Source organism: Natrix helvetica (assembly GCF_964273705.1).
Source record: "Natrix helvetica genome assembly, chromosome: 3".
NCBI classification, from domain to species: domain Eukaryota; kingdom Metazoa; phylum Chordata; class Lepidosauria; order Squamata; family Natricidae; genus Natrix; species Natrix helvetica.
In genome coordinates this window covers 89,905,897-89,924,879 of record NC_138549.1, presented here as the reverse complement: position 1 = coordinate 89,924,879, position 18,983 = coordinate 89,905,897, and the positions used below count along the sequence as shown (strand labels likewise).

The 18,983-nt window shown below is 40.1% G+C and overlaps 1 protein-coding gene across 2 annotated transcripts in view; it reads left to right on the top strand.

The window, feature by feature from the left end:
• The window catches only part of LRRC8C (leucine rich repeat containing 8 VRAC subunit C), a 31,974-nt gene that overhangs the window by 585 nt on the left and 12,406 nt on the right, over positions 1–18,983 (top strand). The window contains exon 1 of one of the 2 annotated variants that reach the window (XM_081946079.1): positions 327–714. The exons of the other annotated variant lie outside the window; for it this stretch is intronic. The gene's annotated coding sequence lies outside the window, so the exon portion shown is untranslated. Of the gene's footprint in view, positions 1–326; positions 715–18,983 lie in introns of those variants that run through there. 2 annotated transcript variants of the gene reach the window in all.

The following is an 18,983-nucleotide window of genomic DNA, read 5'->3' as shown; positions in this document are numbered from 1 at the left end:
TTCTTTGGCTTTTGGCTGCTTGCGTTTCCTCTCTTTCTCAAGGCGGCGGCGGGGAGGTGGAAGGGGGGCCGGCCGGAGGAAACCTGTCTCCTCTGGGCAGCCTTTGCCCCCCCCCCTCAACCTTGGCTGTTCTTGGGAGTCGGGAAAGCCGTCCCCCTTCATCGCCTCGAGCCGTGCCTCTCGTCTCCCCTCCTGACGTGCAATACCAGCGGCCCGTTAGTTTCTCTCAGGAGAAATGCATCTCTCCGCTTGCGCGTTGTTGCTCCGTTTGGGCGGACTCCGTGGCTCCCTGGAGAAAAACTTTCAACAACGACACACCGTCCCTCGCAGTTAACTTCCCCCCCCCTAGACTCCGCTTTCAGCGAGGGAAGGAAACGGCGGAGGGAGGGAGGAGGACGAGGGTGGCGGCCACCTCTTTTGCTGAGGCCCGGGGGGGGGACGTTTCCCGCCGCTGCCGACGACGCGTCTTTACAGGCAGAAAAGACGGAGGCAGAAGCCGAAGCCGAAAAGTAGCGGTTTCTACCGCGCAGTAGTTTGAAGGGGATAGGAAGGAGTAGAAAAGTTGCAACGCCTAGCTTTGGCGGGCTGATTTGTACTCGGCTCATTATGACGCCTTCCTAATCTCGCTTCTATACCTCTGGATGGCCGGCTGAGGATGATGGGAGAGGTACTCCAACGACTGAGAATGTCAGATGGGATCTAAGAGAGCTATGAGTAAGGCACTCTTGATGTATTCCACCCACATCTCTTCCTGGGAAATAGAGGATATATATATATCTGTTAAAGATGAAAATAGACGTGCTATCAAGTCATATTGAATAGTTATTGTCATTCCTGGGAATGGGAAAAGGGGGGAAATGGAATTATTAGAGCAATGTTAAATAGCTCTCACATTTCCAGCGACTGTAAAGGTAAGAGGTCCCCCTCACACATATGTGCTACTCGTTCCCGACTCTAGGGGGCGGTGCTCATTTCCATTTCAAAGCTGAAGAGCCAGCGCTGTCCGAAGACGTCTCTGTGGTCATGTGGCCAGCATAACTAGATGCCAAAGGCGCACAGAACGCTGTTACCTTCCCACCAAAGGTGGTTCCTATTTTTCTACTTGCATTTTTACATGCTTTCGAAGTGCTAGGTTGGCAGGAGCTGGGACAAGTAACGGGAGCTCACTCCATTATGTGGTGCTAGGGATTCGAACCACCAAACTGCCAACCTTTCTGATAGACAAGCTCAGCATCTGAGCCACTGCATCCCTCACTACAGTGACTGCAGTGAGACAGAAATAGGGAAATATTAACTTGGCAATGGAAAACCTTTGGATTCTATTTTTCCTCATCCTCAGCTAATGTTTGGGGCTTATGGGAACCGAAGTCCAGTAACATCGCAAAAGCCTTATATGCTTCTTGCTTCTCCCAAGGATGTAGTGGAAATTATGATAAAGTGGGACTTCAGAAGTGGTGGAAAATTTACTGTGCATCTGACCTGCCTTCTTCATTTAAAATTCTAATCTTACAGTTATCTGGTAATAGGACTAATTAAGTATCTATTTGGAAGATGCATAAAAAGGATTGTGCTTTTGGAACAGATTTCATTTGCAGTCTTTTAACTGTTTACAGACTAAGATAACCGTATCTAAGATAAGTCATCACTTTATTTATGCGGTTTCAGAATATGTGAGAAATGCAACCCTAATGAATAGATGGATGTGACTGAGAGAATGAAAAGCCTTGAGGTAACTAAGTCTGATTGTTTTCCTTTCACTTAAAAATAGTTTCTTGAGTTGTGTAATGGAGTTTTGTTTTTATTACTGTTGATATGAGATGGGTGTTGGCTGCCACTTTTCTTTATCGTTTGTAATTCCATTAAGGAAACTGAGTGTACTGTAAAAGCTCGCATATACATGTTAATGTTTTATTCCTATTGGAAGGCAAGCTTACTTCATGTGTAAAACAGAAGATTTTGAATTTTCAATTTAGGCCTGCCTATATGTTTTTGACAGGCTTATTGGTAGGTTGCAGTTTTTATAACTCACTGGAACGCAATAGAAAAGGCTAGTAGGGCAGCATTGTATGGGTATTTTATCTGTTTTGGGAGGATAGTGAGGACTCACTGGAGAAGAGCCTAATGCTGGGAACGATTGAGGGCAATGTTAGATTCTGACGAAGGATGAGGCAGGACGCGTTTCTAGGCAAAAGAAGAATGGGACGACAGAGAATGAGGTGGCTGGATGGAGTCACCGAAGCAGTAGGCGTGAGCTTAAATGGACTCCAGAGGATGGTAGAGGACAGGAAGACCTGGAGGAATGTTGTCCATGGGGTTGTGATGGGTTGGACGTGACTTTGTAATTAACAACAACAACGTGAAGACATTTGGATTTTTTTTTTCAAATTGTTACACAGAAAAAACTGGTAGTTAGGATGTTTCTCCAGGGAGCTGGTATGACCACCAAATAACTCCCTGGATGAACGCAGCCCATCACAATTATCAGTTTTTCCCCTTATTCTGTATGGATCTGCCTGATTGTAATATTCAGAATTGGAGGAACAAGGACTGCTGAATGTTCACCTTGCAGCTCAGGAGCTAGTAGAGTCCCAGATGAAGTTCAGGAAGAAGAGCCTTTTGAAGGATCAGCCTGAAATTCTGGAACAGTCAAGTAACCACTCCCCCCCCCGCCCCCCTGCAGAAGCACAGCAGATACCTGAAGTAGACCCTGATCGCAAAAAGATTCTCACACATGTAAGAGAGGTCAGGTGAGTGCAGCCACTCCTCATTTAGCAGCAACTATTCACAAATATGATGGTAATAAGGAAAGAAAATCCATTCTGACCAATGCGTTCATTTACGGCCAAATTTTGTGCCCTTGACAACAAAAGTCTTCAGTATAAAACTGATTCAGGCTGCAGAACCAGCCAGGAGAGGGTTCTACTCAACTAATTGAGGTCAGGGACCTGAGTTGGTTAGCTTGCAATTAACACTTTTTAGGAAAGCTGTGGGAGAAAAGCAGCTCAGGAAGAGATAGTTTGTCTAAGCAGTCATCTCTCTGCCCTGCAAGGGGACAAAAACAGGGCACAGGGCACTTTGTATGAATGAGAGGGCAGCAACCAGTGATCTTTGCTCTCTCTCTCTCTCCCTCTCTTTCTCTCCTTCTGCCTCTCCCTCTCTGCCTCTCTCCCTCCCTTCCTCACCCCCCCTCTTTCTCAGACATGTGAGACATATAGTGACCATTTTGCTTAATGACCAAATTGTTAGAACAGATTAAGGACACTAAGTGAGGAGAGGGTGTAGTTGTTCAGTGAGCCAAGAAATCTCATTGGCTTAATGAAGAAAGAGGCATGATACAGGGAAATTGACACAGACTATAAAAGAGGGCTTTTTTGAGAGTCAGACTGCTGTAGGTAAATAATTTTCCAGCCTTGGACTTGGCTTCCTGATTGTCTGCTCTTTTTGATTCTGTAACTGTTCTGTGAACTAGTACAAGACTCTACTCAGGTCTGATGCCTTGTGTTAGATTTCCCTGCATGGGAACTCTGGCTTTTGATGTTGGGTGGCTATTCTTCTCATAGCTGGCTTTTCCTCTTACTTCTTATATTGTCACCATAAAAACTTCTTTTCCATTTGTTGGCACAGGACATGCGCTAACCATCCTATCTGCCTTTCCAACAAACTCTCAACTCCCTTTTAATCTTTTCTCTCTCTTCTCCTCCCCTCCCCTCCCCCTCTCCTTTCCCTTCTTCCTTCCTTTTTTCAACCTAGCTGGGCAAGCTTCTAAATATAGCAATGGACTCTATCTACCTATCACAATGATTTCCAATATTGCTTCTGAGCCCTGTGAAAAATTATTAAAAACTTATTAAAATTAAAATAAATCCCATTTTTTGCTCAGCATAGGAGGAGCAGATACTTAGTAGGTAGGCACCAAGAGAGTTGTTTGGTCTCAACTCAGTGTATATCACCGAACTCCATTTAGTTTTCTTATTGCTATTTCATTGTGCATCAAGGGCACGGTTTGATTTCATACTTCCTTAGTGGCAGCATCAGTTTGCAATTAAGCAAATGTTAAGTGTGAAAGACCAGGTTCACAAGTGATAATCCAATGAAGCTGATTTATTGCTAAAAGCCTTTTGACCAAAATCTTATTTAACAATTGGCACCTGGTTAGAGTTAGATAAGAGTTACTGGCACTTAAGGTGGTCGAACCTAGTTTGCCTGTAGCTACATAGGGATTTTAGGCTGATTCCTCTTTCACCCTGCCACCAGGTTCTGCCATTCCTTCTGCTATAATAACACATGGATCATAGTATCATGCACCGTAAGGAAGTTTATGGAAAGAAGCTGACATTTGGTGACATTGATTAGGCTGCCCATGCTTCAGCTCCTGGAAAACTTGCAGTATTCTCTTTATAGACTAACATTGGTCATTCATCTTATTTACTATCAGTCTATCACAATACATTCATTTGTATTGACACATCCAGAGCTGGAAGATGGAACTATATTTGGTTTTAAAAAATAGTTTGTGTGCCTATTTAGGATTGAAAACAGCTCTTTTAAGCACCTGTGGTTTGTGAATCATTTCCTTTTTTTCCCTGTTGTTTTTAATCAGTCAGAACACACTGATGTTTCTTCCTGCTTTTCCATTCAGTTTATTGTAGCTCGTGCACAATTATTTTTCTACTCAAAGTAGAGCAAAGTAATTGTCTTATATGAAAACTAACTTTTATTTATCTTTATCCTGCCTTTATTAATATTTTAATAAATAAGTCAGTGAACACTCTTTCATCCTTCTAATTTCCCCACAGCTATCACGTGAGATAGGTTGGGCTGAGAGAGAATTATTGGCCCAAAATCACCCAGCCAGCTTTCATGCCTAAGGCAGGATGAGAAGGATTCAGTCTCTTGGTTTCCAGCCTGGTGCCTTGACCACTAGACCCAACTGGCTCACATTTCAGTTAGTGTTAATTGCTCTTGAAGTCCTTGGTTTCAGATAGATCTTTTTCAACTTTAGGCAGAAATGCCAGCAGTGGAATCAGTTGCATAGTACACTGTCCTGAAATGGGGTTCTTTCTTACAGGTGTAAGAGAGATTGTGAGGAAGCTAAGAAAGGAAGGGAAGGCATAGCCACCCAGGCTTCAGTTGACAGCTTCTCTCATAAACTACAACTCACCCCAGGTGAAGAGAAATCTGGGAAGATGTTGCTGAAAAGATGCAAAAAGTCTCTACTGCAATTACCGTATTTTTCACACTATAAGGCTCTCTGGACCATAAGATGCACTTAGCTTTTGGGGAGAAAAACAAGAAAAAAGATCTGCCTCCCAACATCCATCGGTACTCATCTGGCTAGCATCCTTGCAGAAGACAGCAATCAGTCTGCACAGCTTCAGCATGTTGTCGCAGCCAGATTTAGCACGAACAGCTGATTTGCAGTTGGATTGGCCTCCCAGAATACCGTTGATCAGCTGTTGCAGGCTGTGGGGATTGCTGCTGCCTATTGCCACCTCTGTGTCCCATTTTTGGCCTGTGTGTGCCCCATTTTTTGCTCATTCCAGGTGGTGGGGATCGCCAGCGATCGTCGCCGCCAGCAGTGAACATCAGTGGCAGCGGGGATCCCCGTCATCTGGAACAAGCCAAAAACAGGATGCATGGAGGCCCCATTTTTGGTGGGGAAAGTGCATCTTATAGATGGGAAAATATGGTAATTCAGTATACATGAGTATTAAGTGAATGTGGGATCATTAAGTGAATGTGGGATGCTGCAAATGGCTGTAAATCTAGGCTGTTTGCCAAGCACCCAAATTGTTGCCATGTGTTATGTTGGAACTTTGGAATCGGGTGAGAAGTACCCTTTGTACAGTTAATCCTTAATTTACAACCAATTGCTTAGTGACTTCAAATCATCACTAAGCAATTGGTTGTAAATTGAGGACGAGCTGTACAAAATTCTGTGCAGTCTTAGTCTTGTTCACCTCTGTGGGGTTTGGCAAGGTTTTGTGTCTGTTTTACAACATGTTTTCATTGTTACCCCTTTTGATCTTCCTTCACAGAAACACAAAAAGAATATCTTATTGTCACGGAGGAAGCTGTCAAAGCAGGAAATAGGATGTCTTGGAACAGAGATGTCTGTTTTATAAATAATTTGTAGATGGTCAAAACAGAAAAGCCCCCCACCCATTCCCAAGAGTAGCTATGTGTCTTTTCAACAAAGTTGCAAGAAAGAAATCCACGGTTTAAACACACCTATAAAAAGAAGTAGATCCTTAAACTTTGTAGACTTCAGTGCTGCTTATTCTCTCCATGTTTCATCAGTTGCCTTTCTGTGAAAATTTCAAGGCGGCATTTTTCATTCTTAGAGGAAAAATTATTGCTGTGGCCTGATATCTATGAATTTCTGCAAGTTATTCCTATTTTATGCTTGGATGGGGAGAAAACTGGTGTGAAAGTGTGATTCTAATGTAGCTTTTGCTGATAGCTCCATGAATAAATATTTGTTGAATTTTAGTGAGCTCCAAATTTGGAAGGAATGTCCATGGGTGATTTACTTAATAACCACAGCAGAAGTGACATTGTAGTTGAGTGTGACATTGTGGTTGAAAGTCACAAGACTTTCTCTTTGCAATCGCACAACAGTTCCAATTAGAGTCTGTAACTGGCTATCTACCGTATATACTTGAGTATAAGCCGAATTTTTCAGCCCACTTTTTGGGCTGAAAAATCCACTTCGGCTTATACTCCAGTGAACAAAAAAAAAAAAATGTGGCTCTTTAAACATTTTAATGCGGCTCTTCTGTGTGCCGGGCGCCCGCTTCCCTCCCTCCTCTCGGGCTTCGGAGGGAAGCTTCTGCATAACCCCGGCGAGTGACAAGTCTCCCAGGCTGTAATTTGCCGAGCTGTACGTGCGCGCCTGTTTTCCACGGCGTGGAGCAGCGGCGAGATTCTGTGCGGCGAGCGATGATTCCGGGGGCCATCAGTGGGGGGGGCAGGGTCCCCCCTCGCATTCCTCATCTTCCCGGATGGCCCCTGGAATCATCGCTCGCCGCGCAGAATCTCGCCGCTGCTCCACGCCGTGGAAAACAGGCGCGTGCGCACAGCTCGGCAAATTAAAGCCTGGGAGACTTGTTGTCACTCGCCTTTGCAGAAGCTTCCCTCCGAAGCGTTCCGAGGGAGGGCTGTAAACTTCCCTCCGAAGTCTTGGGATGTTCTGAGGAGCCCCCCAAGGCAAAACGCCGCTGCCAGGTAGTTAAAAGTACGTCTCTGATTCGTCTCTGTCAGTCTCTCTCTGATTCTCTCTCTCTCTCCCTCTCTCTGTTCCTCTGTCTGTCTGTCTCACTCACACACACACACACTTTTAGCAATTTTATTGTTATCTACCAGTATTTTTATTTTTGAAATTTACCGTGAGCTGCTGCATTTCCCAGCCTCGGCTTATACTCGAGTCAATAACTTTTTCCAGTTTTTTGGGGTAAAATTAGGGGTCTCGGCTTATACTCGAGTCGGCTTATACTCAAGTATATACGGTATATGTTTATTGCCAGGATAATTTTTTTTAAAGGAACTGTGAAAGGTAATGAGGTTTTACCAACAGTGATATCAAAAGCTATAAAGATGATAGTTAGTTTCACCCCCATCTCATAAATGTAGAGGCAAATTTGTACATTTTCCCCCATTGAGGCTGTCTAAGACAGTGGCCCCCAACCTTTCTGGTGCCAGGGACTGATTTTGGAAGAAAAATTGTCTTCCTCACAGACGGGGGGGGTGAGGGGAGGAAGAGGAAAATGATTTCACATGCAGCCTAGACCCTGCATATCAGAGATAGTATTCAGCAGGTTCTGACCAGTTCTTAACTAGAAACCAGAAAATTGTGAGTTCTGATACCCACTTAGGTGTGAAATATTGGTTTTGGGTCAATCACTCTTTCCTAGCCTAACTCACCTCACAGAGTGGTTGTTGTGGAGAAAATAGGAGGAGGAAGGAGTATATAGAGTTAGGCTTAGGTTATTCATAAAAATAATGAACTTCAGGGAAAAAAACTCACCTAAAATAAAAGTAAACATCTGCAACAGAGATAGTATTCAGCAGGTTCTGACCAGTTCTGGAGAACCGGTAGCAGAAATTTTGAGTAGTTCAGAGAACCGGTAAATACCACCTCTGACTGGCCCCGCCCCCATCTATTCTCTGCCTCCCAAGTCCCAGCTGATCAGGAGGGAATGGGGATTTTATAGTATCCTTCCCCTGCCATGCCCACCAAGACATGACATGCCCACCAAGCCACGCCCACAGAACTGGTAGTAAAAAAAATTGAATCCCATCACTGCTGCACATGTGCACATAAAGCTTCGTTGCTTTCACGGACCATTCCGTATGTAACCTCTGCCAATCATTATAGAAGTATATTGTGCCAACTAGGTGGGAACTATGAATGGAGATACTTTGGACCATTTGAATTGGCCTAAATGCAGATAATCATTGACTTAAAATTGCAGTGGAGTCCAGAATTTTCATCATATGTCATGACTGTCGTAAGACAAGGCACTCTGACTGACCCAATTTTATGACATTTTTGTGGCAGTTGTAAAGCAAACACCATGGTTGTTAAGTGAACCCATTGTCTGCAATGGATGTTTCTTGCTGGAAACCAGAACAAATTAAGAGTTGGAAGGGACCTTGTAAGTCATCTAGTCCAATCCCCCACTTAAGCAGGAGACTTTACACCATTTTTGACAAATGGCAGTCCAATCTCTTCTTGAAAGCCTCCGGTGATGAAGCTCCCACAACTTCTGAAGGCAACTTCTGTTCCATGGATTGATGGTTCTCACTGTCAGAAAGTTCCTCATTTCTAGGCACACAAACATGTTTATAAATGCAGGCTGTTTCCTGAGCACCCAAAATTCAACCATGTGACTGCATGGGGGGGGGGATACCATCAGAACTTCAAATATAGGTTGTAAGTACCTTTTGGGGGTCCATTGGACCTAAGCAACCAGTCGAAAGTCAAGCACTACCTGTAGTTCAAAGTATTCTACTTGAATCACAAGTATGAGTAACTATTTTGGTTTTTTGCTGAACAGACAGGGAATCAAATTTTCTCTCACTGGAAGTGTACATGATGATACATCAAAAGGCTTCTTTCTGTAGCTTATCTTTAGCTTTTGGTTATGACTTCTGGTAATATAATATTCTGGAAGGGCATTGATTGCCACTTCTTTTGTGAGTTTGTTAGTGTGGTAAGTTTGCATATAATGACAAAAGTGAATCATTTTAAGTCAAGAATTTCAGCAGCTTAATTTTAGAAGAAATAGTACATGATAAAGATAAATTCTTACAGGAAGCAGTTCTGTTCCAATATTAGGATGTGGGGATGACAATCTTCTCTCCGTGTTGTGAGTTGGGAGGGTTAAGCCTTACATTTTGACTGGCTTCTTATTCTTGATCAAAAAACATTTTACTTTCCACAAAAAAGCAGAGAAAAGTTAGAAGTATAATTCTGTTGTAAATCGAGGTAGTGCTTGACTTACAACAGTTTGTTTAGTGACCGTTCAAAGTTACAACAGCACTGAAAAAGTGACTTATGACCGGTTTTCATACTTACGACCGTTGCAGCATCCCCATTGTCCTGAGATCAAAATTCAGACCTTAGCAACTGATTCATATTTATGATAGTTACAGGGTCCCATGGTCCTGTGATCACCTTTTGCAGTCTTCTGACAAGCAAAGTCAATGGGGAAGCCAGTTTCATTTAACAACTGTTTATCAATTTAACAAGTGCAGTGATTCATATAACAACTGTGGCAAGAAACTCACTTAACAAATCCCTCACTTAGCAACAGAAATTTTGGGCACCAATGTGGTCGTAAGTTGAGGACTATCTGTACATATATCTGAGAATACAAAGAACAGTGTGAGTTGCTTCTGAGTAAAATACGCATAAGAGACTTGCAGAGTGAGGTTCCATTTCTATCCCTTAGCCAAGTATCTTCAGTAACAGATGATGTTTTGAAATGTATGTAAATAGAATTAATAAAAGAGGGCTGAACTCCTCAGTAATATTTAAGTAAATTAGGTTTGGCGTATGTGTCTGTGTAATATGTGCATACATATGCATACATTTTATTAAATTATGAATCAATGTTACCTGGAATATCTTCCACAGTTAAATATTTTACCAGAGACAGTATCCAGCATTAACTACCTTTGTACCTTACTATTTCAATTCTATTTTCCCACAAATATTTAAGACTGTTTACATTCAGCATGTCACTACGTTAAAAAGTTTGCTAGACATGAACTGACTGAACTGACACTAAAGAGTTAAACTGAGAAAGAGTTATTGCGCAGGTCATTAAGTCTTATCTGACATTGATGTATTTGCGCATGTCTTCACACATTCCAGAGAAGGAGAGAGAAAGCTACTGCTGAACTTTTGTCCAGCTGCCAGGAAAGCTGGCAGACGGAACATTTTTTATCAAAATGTAACAATTAGTTAGTTTTGTTTTATTTCCATTTATTATTTTTGTATTAAAGTTTGTTTATTAACTAGAATATGCTTCCCAAGACTTTTATATTTTTTCTTCACATCTTAATGCATATGCTGTTGGAAAACAGCCCGATCCTAAACCTCACTTTCTTCAGGGTGAAATTTTTCCCTTGACACAGCATAAGTAATTAATTTTGACAATCGTCTTTGGAAAGAATAGCTTAAATTGATATTGTTTTCATCCTCTACTTAGTTAGAGTAGTCTTGATTGTATGCCACATTCTGTTCCTGTTTGTTGAATTACATTATATGAGATGCTTGGAATGAAAGCCAGGGTTGGGCTGCTGGAGGTTTGCATGGCTAAAAACGGGCCTACCCGAAGTCCGAAAATGGGAGAAACCACGTTTGCCTTCCCGGAGGCTCTAGGTAAACCTCCGGAGCCTGGGGAGGGCAAAAAATGTGCCTACCAGGACTTCCGGAAGTCAGGAAATATGCCTGTTTCCTGCCTCTGGAAGGCTTCCTCAGACCAGGGAAGCAGTTTTCGCCCTCCCCGGAGGCTCAAGAAAAGCCTCCAGAGCCTAGGGAGGACGAAAAACGTCCCCCACTGTGGTGCTGGAGGCTGACTAGGCCATGCCCACCCAGCAACAGGGCAGTGAACCAGTTGCTGCAGTTTCTGAAGCCCAGAGGTTACAAAAGACATTTAACAGCGAAAACCAATGAGTAACTATGAAACATAGCCTCCATCCCTGGTTCAGTGAGGCATTCTCTCAGGACAGATCTCTAGGTTTGAGCTTCAAATTTGTGAAGTGATGCATTCTTTCATGATGAGAAAAGCCTTATAACCTTGTAACAATACAACCCTATCTATAACTCCAATCACTGAAGGGATTTGAAGACCTGGTTACAATTGCAATCTACGAGCGAATTGGCTATAGATACAGATTTTGCATGGACTGGTATAATGAAATTTGGAACTCATTTATACTAAGTACGGTAGGCTAAAGAAAAAAAAAGGAAGCTACATAAATGTGTTGGAAATTAATATCTATCTACTTGGATAATATTGATATTGGATAAGATTATTAACTGTCAATTGCTATAAATATATATTATTTGTTTCTTTTTTCATTTTTAAGCACCTTTTATGTATGGTTTTAATATTTGCATTATAGCTGTCTTTCTGCTTTGTTTTCATTTTCTGTTTCTTTTACAGCAATTTAAAAAAATACGCTCCTATCTATATGGGCTGGGAAGTAAATCCCACCAGATCAAATGTAAGCTACTCTATTAAGAAACCATATTTTGGGAAATGCATTTTAGGAGTGCAATCAATAAGGGCGTTTTGCTAACCAGTAGCACTGATACTCACAATAGGTTATTCTGCTTAGCACATGAGGCTTCCTCTTTTTCTGACAGCTGTGGCCCTTGTGACACAGTTGGTCTTGGCAGAGTGTCCAGAACAAGATGATGTCTATCTACATTAACCTTTTCTATCAACTTGCTAGAAAACTATTTTAAATTGTAGCAGTATGCTAAACTTCAGTCGTCTTAATTTTTTGTATTTTTAAAAATAATTCTGGTCTATCCCTGCATTTGTTTTCACTCTGTTTTAGTGTTTAAAATATTAAAACAAAAACATCCTATAAGCTTATTGTAAACAATACATAATATTAAAAAGAATAAAACATAACTTTGGGCCTGGTTTGAGATATTCCCAGTATGTGTTTTAATTATCTACAACTTTATGAGATGTTGCATACTGAATTGTAGAAAAGTAGTAGGTTGAAGGTACTTAGCACTAAATTCATAACAATATTGTTTGTTTCTTCATATTTCATAATATTTTAGAGCTTTGTATTTGAAATAGTATATTACAAGGGCTTCTGTGGAGTATATTTATCATGGTTTGAGTAACGAGCTACAATTGTCTGGATTCATGGTGAGCCATAAACCATTGTTTACAACCACAATAAAGGCTTTAAAGAACAAGATATGCCAAAATCCAACCAACAGATGAGGAATGTATGTTTGATTCCACTTTCATCCAGTTTCTCTATCTTAACTCTTAAAAGGTGGAGTACTGCAGAGTTAAAACATGAGGAATCAAAAACGATTTCCAACGCAGATCCACAGATGAAACAGGACAGACTCTCATGTCAGTTGAAAGCAAGAGGTGAATGAGAAAATTGTAGCAATTGCTTTTATTAAAGGATGGTTTATTTGTGAAAAAAATAGCAGTTCTATGCACGGTTGCTACATTGGATGGCTTTTTTGAACAGTCTGTCCCAAAATGTCGTGCTCAATGGGAAAGTTGTCCTCTTAATACATTTGGAGAAAGGTGCCCTAAAAATGTTAAATTAGAAGCCCTATGATTGAGTTTTTCTATAGTGTCCCCGACCCCAATAGAGCTGGAAGGGACCTTGGAGGTCTTCTAGTCCAACCCCTTGCTCAAGCAGGAGACCCTATACCATTTCATACAAGTGACTGTCCAGTCTTTTCTTTAAAACCTCCAGTGTTGAAGCATCCACAACTCCTGAAGTCAAGCTGTTTCACTGGTTAATTGTTGTCACTGTTAGGAAGTTTCTCCTTAATTCCAGGTTGCTTCTCTCCTTGATTAGTTTCCATCCATTGTTTCTTGTCCCAGCCTGGTATCTGCAGTTTGGTTGCAACTAGGGTCTTAGAATTTTCAGTGCTTGTAAATAATTGCAGACATTGTAATTTAAACTTATTTGGAGAACAGCAAATTGGGTGTAAAAGTTAAGATATTAAATGAGGAGACCAAGGTTCAATTCCTACTTAACTATGGAATTTACCAAACAACTTGGATCCTATTACCATCTTTCACCTCAGTTACTTCCTAGATTTGTTATTGTAAAGCTGAAATCATAACAAACACGATGCTCGCTCTTGCTACAACTTTATGCATTTTCTATGCATGAGTTCATTCTAACTCAGTTGGACTTACTTCTGAGCACAAATAGGATCACGCTCTGGAGTCCAAATTTCTTTTAAGAAAATAAATGTTTAAGATGCATTAGATGCCTGAAGAAATATTTTATTAATCCATGTGTGTAAAGGGCTTTTGAAAAATGCTACCGGCAAGTTGCAAAAGGGCAGACGTAAGGTAGAATGTATCCTTTATATAAAAACCCTCAGGAAATCAATCATACCCCTCCTTAGCTCCCTGTAATCTTAAACTAACGTTTCTTACAAGGAAAGGTCTTGATCAGAAGACCTTTTGATTTTGAAATATGCCAGTTAAATTGCATCTTTAGAGAATAGTGTTTGAACAAATCAGCTAGATGTATAGTCTGTTTAATTTCCAATTCAGTTCATTGCTTGCAACTAATTAGGGTATTTGTTGTCATCAGCAGGCATTATGATATAATTTTAAGGAGTTCAATTGGAGAAATCTATATATTACTCTTGGTCGATGGAAATTTTATTTAGTGACTTGGCTTTATTTAGTGACCCTGGATGTAGGACACAGAGTAGTGCCTCCTCAGAGGAGTTCATGGCTAGCATGCAACTGACCCAAAGTTACCTGTGTCCTAACAAATGACTTGGGGGGAAGTATCACACTTTGGACCTAGTTTTTTATCTTGTGGCAGTGACAACGTAATCTGGGAGCTGGGCAATATGTGTACTCGAGACGGGGAAAAAATGAAATCTTGATTTTGGGATTTGCTGTTTAGATTAGTTTGTTGCTATGGAAATGGCTAATATTTACTAAATATGCAAAAGTAAAATGTAGAGGCTATAATTTTACTTTGTATTCTACTGAGCTGAAAAAAGATAGAAATTAATATTTTTTCCGTTTCCCCTATACTTTTCCTTTCTTCGTCTTTCTCTTTCATTTCCCTACTATGTCTATTTTCATTTGTATTTTATATCATCTATCTATCATCTATATCTATCTATCTATCTATCTATCGATCGATCTATCTATCTATCTATCTATCTATCTATCTATCTATAATCTCTCTGGGCTATCTAGAATTACCTATATAAAATTGCAGAGGGGCAATAAATATATGCATGGTATGTTACATCCATTGCCTCCCAGTAATGTTCATAATAGCTTTGAGAGGTGATGATGCCCTGTCTGATTTTAAATGCAAATTTGAATTTGGGATTCCTTAATTCTAGTCTAGTTCTGTTTTCTTTTTAATATGTTTCTCCAAAAGTCTTGATCATCTAAAATGATTCTTTGTAATTTCTGGCATCCTGAATATGCCATTGGCTAATGCAGAGAATGAAACAAAATATTGACAAGTATTTAAATGTTTCTGCCTTTCATACCAATTTTTTATGCGCAAGGTTTATCTGATGTTTGTATTGTGTAAGGCAATACTTATGTTTAAAAGGAAATATCCAGATTAACAAATTGCCCTGATGGTATGATCTGGTTGAAAAATTGTTCAAACACTTGATGTGAAAATAACATGTGATGTCATTGGAATATTCTAGAATCCTTGGGGAACGCTTTGCTCTGCAGGCCAAATGTGATGTACCATGAGCCTTTGCAGTATTCAGATGCTACGGAGATTAGAGATGTTTCTTTTTGGTGTTCTGAGGGGAGAAATTTGGCCTGTTGGCTTAAAAGTGAATAATTTGAGGAATTAAGCTCAATTAAGCTGATCTTTAAACATTTTTTTAAGCTTTCCAGTTTCTCCAACAATTTTTTATATTTTAAGCATTTATAGTCTCTGTCATTTAATGTTGATCTTTTTAAACTCTGGAATGTTCTAGTTATGATCAACAAAAATGGGTTGCTCATCAAATATGTGACAAGTTGGCAAAAAAACATACAAATCTGTAAAACAAGATGGCCTTGCCAGCGTTTATCATCCTGCTCTGAACAGAAAGTACTGCAAAACCTAACACTGTTTCTTACATTCATCATCCCACAGAGCTCCTTCAATCATAATAGTAGATAGCATTATTTGGCTCTACTGTAAAAGAAGCCAGAATGTCTAAAGAGAGAAAAGAATAATGACCATTTTGCTAAATTAAGCAGATCCAGAAATTAAATTGTGTTAGATTAATAGTTAACAACAGGGGGAAATTGCAATTAAAAACAAGAAGTAAACAGTAATTGCGAAAAAGAAATAATGGTTTTACTTTTTCCAGCCAAAATAGTTAACAAATAAATAACTAGTAGTTATTTGGAGTTAGTAAATAATAAAATTAAAAGGTTACAATGCTCAACCCTGATTTATATGTCATCTCATTAGCTATTGGTGCTACCACTTTAAATTTACTTGAAACATTGTAATCCTTGGCTGTCATGCATGTTTTACTGTATAGTAGATCAAATCCATAAATTTTAAAACAAGATTCTGGATTCCATAATTAAGACAAATGATTGTTAAAGCTAATACAGGAAGCTATTCTGAGTGCTACTCCTAGTGACTTTTCCAGATGACTCTGTGAATTATAAATCAATATGCACATTACAATAAAGTGAGCTTGTTTTGTATTAATTAAAAAATAGGGGAGTACTGTGGTGTAACAATAATTATGTTGTCTGGTTCATTGTTGCACTTACAGTTGGTACTATACCTGACGCCTTAGCATTGAAGGGCATCCTGAAAGAAATGCAAACATTTGATTTGACATGCAACTTTTGAAAAATAAACCAGATGCTGAGACAAATTAAGATTTGTATTAGTATTTAATGAACATTTTATTACAGAACATCACTTTGCTTGCTTATTACAGCAAATGGTTCTTTTTTGCCTTAAAAATAAACCTAGAGAGGAACAAAGGTGATCTGAGTGGAAACTAAAGCTTACATCGCAAGAAGCAACACAGATGTTTACTTCAAATTGTAATCTAGCAATGTACCTTTTAGCATCTGATTCTATAAGTTTCTAAGAAATGTAGCTCATTTCCACACTAGTGATTTATAATGTGTTCAGAGCACCACCCAAACATTGAAGTGATATAAAGCCTGGCTTCACTGTTGTTGTTTTGGCACAATTGTGAACAATTGTGGGAGACGCTCTAAATCCCTAGTGTGGAAATGACCTTTGTGTTAGCCAACAACGTGATTATTAATGTATCTGTTCAAAAGTAAGATTGATTGCAATACTAAAATGGTTAGAGATTATTTGGTTAGGGAAGGCAGAGTTGGGACAGGCAATTAAAAGTGTGTTTGGGCAGCAAACTGCCACAAATACTTTCCGGTACAGTTTTAATACAAATGGGAAATCTAGAAATTCCAGCGGCATTTTATTTTTGCTGGAGTATGTCCTACCTATCTTTTATATGTAATGTAAACTAAAAAGAATAAATGTTTTAACCATGTTCATCCCAAAGTATATCACTAAATGTCTATGGAGATTCTCAGTCATCCAGGTCATGATTGTGCCAAAGGTGCTTTTTCAAGAGGCAACTGGACTTTCTGGTTTTTCTTTGAAAATGTTTCGCTTCTCATCCAAGAAGCTTCTTCAGCTCTGTTGAAGAAGATTTGTATTTGTTGAAGATTTGACGTTGTTGCATTTCTCTTTAAAGTAATTAACTCCATTTAGCTTTCAAATGCACAGAATAATCAACCAGTCCTTCGAAACAATGAATAATGTGGTGTTTCTATTACCAGACCACGCTATTTCATATTGCTTCTATGCGGACCTATCATGATTCACACACAGTAGACAGAAAAAGTAGATAATAAAAATCTCCCAGCTTTTCCTTCACATTCTGTTTCTTTGTTAAGAAAGAACACTTTGTCATGTAATCTCCTCACCTGCTGCCTGGAGTCAGAATCCCAAAGAACAAAGTACTCCATTTATGGGTTTAATTATGCCCCCTGATATTATGTGGAATCATAACTTTGGTGTGGATTCAAAAATTTCCACTTCATCGAATTAGCAACTATCCCCAAATGATTTTCTGAAATCAATTCAGGCATTAAGCCAGAAGTAATGGCTTTGCAGATCCTTTAGGGAAGCTTGCATTATAAGACCTTATGTACAAATATTGTACTATGCTCTGGGTACACAAATTTGACAGACTGCTCGTGAAGTGGTTAACAGTTTGTATTATGTCCCCATGCTATGCTTTTTTTCTGTGTGTTGTACGAAATTTACATTTTCCTGAAAAAAAATAGGGCACATGACTTATGTCGACAGTTGAGGCCCAAAATTTATATTGCTAAGTGAGATATTTGTTAAGTGAGTTTTGCCCCATTTTTACAACCTTTCTTGCAGTCTTTACGTGAATCCTTGCAGTTAAGTTAGTAACACAGTTATTAAATAAATCTGGCTTCCCCATTGACTTTGCTTGTCAGAAGGTCGCAAAAGGTGATCACATGACCATGGGACACCGCAGCCTTCGAAAATATAAGTCAGTTGACAAGCACCTGAATTTTGATCATGCGATGATGGGGAAACTGCAACAGTCGTAAGTGTGGAAAAGTGTAAAAATATTCAGTGCCATTGTAACTTTGAACAGTCAGTAAATGAATTGTTGTAAGTCAAGGATTACCTCTAGTTGTACAATAGCTGCATTGGGTGTGATTGCAAAGTAACCCACTTCTAAATCCTTTCCAAATCTTGATGTAGTATTTCAGGACTTTGAGCTGATGAAAACTTGGTTATCTCAGGAGAAAGAGAACAAGCGGATTGTGCCAATTTCAACAGTCACGCAAGATCAGATATAATTTCATTTATTATTTCATTTATTAGCACTTATATACCGCCCCCTCTCCCGAAAGGGACTCGGGGCGGTGTACAGTCCATATTAAAAAACACCAAATAAAATACATGTATGCATAGGAGGAGGATAAAATAGGCCAAAACTGTACAGCTAATAAATAAACAATATAAGAATTTAAAATATCATACAATTTATGCACTATCCCTCTAAAAACCCGTAAAAAGTATATGCCAGGGGGGCAGACGTTGTAAATTATGCCAAACCAGCCAGTCGGAACAGGTGTGTCTTCAGTTTCTGTCGGAAGGAGCGGAGGTCAGTAGTGGTTCTAATGTCGGGGGGGAGGTCATTCCAGAGGGTTGGGCCCATCACAGAGAAGGCCCTACTCCTCGGTGTCGCCCGTTGGCATTGCCTCGTGGACGGCACCAGGAGAAGGCCCTCCCTGTGAGAGCGGATTGGCCGCAGGGATGTGTGCGGGAGGATGCGATCCCGCAGGTAACTAGGCCCTATGCCATGGAGCGCTTTAAAGATGGTAATCAGAACCTTGAACCGCACCCGAAAGACCACAGGTAGCCAGTGCAGCTCGCGCAGGAGAGGTGTTACGTGGGAGTACCTAGTACTCCCCATGACTACCCGCGCGGCTGCGTTCTGGACTAGCTGCAGTCTTCGGGCGCGACCCAAGGGAAGCCCCATGTAGAGAAGCCCCATAATGAGAATAGTCTCTTTACTGCAGACAAAAATCAACCACAATAGATGAGTATATATACTGCAGTGCAAAGAAGCCAGAGATCTAGCTAGCTATTGACCAAATTTAAACTCTCGGATTCTTTTTCTACCTTTTTAAAGTGACAAGGTGTTT